Source organism: Tachyglossus aculeatus, chromosome 2 (assembly GCF_015852505.1).
Source record: "Tachyglossus aculeatus isolate mTacAcu1 chromosome 2, mTacAcu1.pri, whole genome shotgun sequence".
NCBI lineage: Eukaryota > Metazoa > Chordata > Mammalia > Monotremata > Tachyglossidae > Tachyglossus > Tachyglossus aculeatus.
The window spans coordinates 17,822,611-17,826,339 of NC_052067.1; the positions used below are offsets into that span (position 1 = coordinate 17,822,611).

Here is a 3,729-nt window from a genome sequence, read left to right on the forward strand (position 1 = left end):
ATCTTTTGTATACCTATTGATTTTCTGCACTTTTCCTAAATTATGTAACTGTGGTGACCATTAATAGCAACACTTTTGTTTCATCTATTGCCTGTCATGTGAAGATCTCAAAGGTTTTCTGCAAATGCATTATACTTAATCACAGAAGAGGAAGTTGATAAAACACACACTGTCTTTGTTTTCCCAAGCGTCCAGGTTTCCTGACTCCAGGCAGGAAAATTCATGTTCAGGGGATGGAGTTCTGCATGAAGTATTCAAAGTGCTCAATAAACCATTGATTGATTTGACTGACTGATTGAAAAGAGAGTATGAAAGGGCAAAATGTTGACCTTCCCGGAGCAGAGGATAGTTATAAGAGTCAAAACTCTGTGATTACCTATAACCAATTTTAACACCTTTTACTAAACACCTACTTTGGAAGAATCTTCTACTACAGGCTTGGGAAGAAGTAAGGTCCTTAAAGTACCTTCCACTCTAATTGTTAATATCTTGAACCAGTGACTGAGACGTTGGGTTTTAGGTTTTCCATTTTATTAATCATTTACATATGGCTGATTGATCTTTGCCAGTCACAAGGCAGCTAAAATACAGTAACATCTTGATGATGATGGAGTCTCCAATTGGAAACACCAGATGACTCACAGTTTGGAAACTTCAGAGCCAAAAACAATTGCAAAGTAATGATTATTGTACTAGTGATTGTGCAGCCCTCTCTCAGAGTCACATCTGGAGAGTTTCCAGTACTCTACCAGTCTCAACTACAGGAGGGAGAGTCAAGCAGAAACATACCCATTCCATTCCTAGCTTGGGCATGGGCTAGCGAGTGGAAGGCAATCTGCCACAAGTCTAAACTCCCCTGTCCTGGGCAGCAGCGACAGGGGAGAGAGTTGAGGGTGGAGACTCAAGTTTACCACGTGGAAGGGAGGTGATGGTAAACCACTTCCATATTTTTACCAAGAGAACTCTATGGATATACTACCAGAACGATTGCAAGATGGAGGTGGGGTGTTCTGGGAGAGATTTGTCCATGGTGTCACTGTGGGTCAGAGATGATTCGACAGCATACGACAAGACAAGATTGTGCAGTATGACTTGCATTCTAGACTGTGAGCTCGTTATGGGCAGGGAATGTGTCTGATGTTATATTGTACTCTCCCAAGTGCTTAGCACAGTACTTTGCACACAGTAAGCACACAATAAACACAATTATTAAAAATAATAATAACTCTCTCATTCCTGCCAGTTGTGTCCCCCTGGGGCACCAAGTGTGATGAATAAGTAGGTGAATAATGAAGACATCACATTGCAAAATGCAGGGAAATAATGATGGCATTTATTAAGTGCTTAATATGTGCAGAGCACTGTTCTAAGCACTGGGGAGGTTACAAGGTGATCAGGTTGTCCCACAGGGGACTCACAGTCTTAATCCCCATTTTACAGATGAGGTAACTGAGGCACAGAGAAGTTATGTGACTTGCCCAAAGTCACACAGCTGACAAATGATGGAGCCAGGATTTGAACCCATGACCTCTGACTCCAAAGCCCGTGCTCTTTCCATTGAGTTACAATGCTTCCCCAAGGGATTTTAATGTGCGGGCTAGGCTGCAGTACCATGCCCAGCAAATGGATGCCTTGGTAACTATTGTAGTCTCTCTTTTTAATGGTATTTGTTAAGCACTTACTATGTGCCAGGCATTGTACTAAGCCCTGGGGTACATGCAAGCTAAACAAATTGGATACATCTCTGTCCCACTGGGGCTCACAGTCTTAATCCCATTTTACAGATGAGGTAACTGAAGCACAAAGAAATTGTGACTTTCCCAAGGTCACACAACAGACTTTCCCAAGTGCTTAGTGCAGTGCTCTGCACACAGTAAATGCTCAATAAATATGATTAAATGAGTGAATGAATGAAGTGGCGGAGCTGGAATTAGATCCCATATCCCAGGCCCATGCTCTATCTACTAGGTCTCACTGCTTCTGAGTCTTTGCCATCCACATAAGCCAGCTTTTTTTCAAGTTTCCTGCTGAGTCCTCCTTTCTCCCCATGTACTAGTGTAGGTTGTTTTTTGGTCAGAAATCTTCTCCACTAATGGCATAGCCCCAGCAAGCAGAACTAGGACTAGTTGCCAAATTGAACTTTTGAAGCTCTTAGTACAGTGCTTTGCACACAGTAAGTGCTCAATAAATACGATTGAATGAATGAATGAACCCAGGACTTCTGATTCCCAGAGCAGTGCTCTTCCCACTGGACCCAAAGCAGGAATTATTAGCCATTTAATAACTATTTGATTGATAACTATTTGATTATGATAATGACAATAATAATCCCATCCCTCAGAGATCCCAAATGGGGTAAGGGCTGTGGGAACCCTAGTCTGACCTCATTGAACCGGCTGGACTAAGGACCCAGGAGACACAGTGTGGCTTAGTGGATAGACCATGGGCCTGGGAATCAGAAGGACCTGGATTCTAATCCCTGATCCACCACATGTCTGCTGTGTGACCTTGGGCAAGTCACTTCACTCCTCTGGACTTCAGTTACCTCTTATGTAAAAGGGGAATTAAGAGTGTGAGCCCCATGTGGAACAGGGAGTTTGTCCAACATTGTTAACTTGTATCTACCCCAACTCTTAGGACAGTTCTTGGCTCATAGTAAGTGCTTAACAAGTCCCATAACTAGTAATTATTATCATTACTATAACTAATTTGTTTGATTATCAATTGATGCTTTCAATCAATTCCACAGAAAGACTCAGGCCTTGCCAATAGGAATAGGTATTAGAAGCAGCGTGGCTTAGTGGAAAAAGCACAGGCTTGGAAGTCAGAGGTCATGGGTTCTAATGCCGCCTCTGCCACTTGTCAGCTGTGTGATTTTGGGCAAGTCATTTAACTACTCTGTGCCTCAGTTACCTCATCTGTAAAATGGGGATGAAAGCTGTGAGCCCCACGTGGGATAACCTGATTACTTTGTATTACCTCAGCACTTAGAACAGTGATTGGTACACAGTAAGCGCTTACCAAATACCACCATTATTATAATAGTCTGATGGAAAGTCTCTCATGCTTCTGGACAATGAGTAAGGGCCTCCTTTCCCTTACTCTGAAAAAGAGGCATTTACTCTGAGATTCTGAGGGATCACACTCTCTCTAGCTCGTCGTGGGCAAGGAATGTGTCTGTTTATTGTTATATTGTACTTTTCCAAATGCTTAGTACAGTGTTTTGCACACAGTGAATGCTTAATAAACATAATTGACTGACTGACTAAATCCTGGTGACAGTGAGCACATAAATAGTCATCTAAATGGGTTGATAGATAATATATCAGACTCCATGGCCAAAGCTTTCATTGACAACAACTGCCTTAAACCTCCTATTTACACCAGGGGTGAACTTGTCAGTCGAAAGCTCGTTCAGCCACGATTCTACCCAGAGATTAGAACATCTGGTGAAGCCTTGGCTGCTGTTCCTAGTGTCCAGTCAGTGGCTTGCCCCAACCCTCCGATCTCAGCCTGCTTCTCTGAACAGCGGCTGATACCCGAGATCCACAAGCCACTCACTGCCTCTGGTACTTCCCAGCAGCTCCAGCCCCGATCTCTTGAAGCTCCATTCACCTGGAACTAAACCTAAAATCCACAGGAGAGGAAGGAAGAACCCTAAGCAGCCTCAGGTCATTATTATTAATAATAATAATAGCTATTATTATTATTATAGTACTTGTTAAGCAC

The 3,729-nt window shown here is 42.7% G+C and overlaps 1 non-coding gene across 1 annotated transcript; it reads left to right on the top strand.

Annotated features, from left to right (window-relative positions):
- The first annotated feature begins 708 nt into the window (after window positions 1-708).
- Window positions 709-846, top strand: LOC119924980. Its single transcript, XR_005449653.1, has one exon. It is a non-coding gene; the product is annotated as a small nucleolar RNA SNORA7 (small nucleolar RNA).
- Window positions 847-3,729: the final 2,883 nt, after the last annotated feature.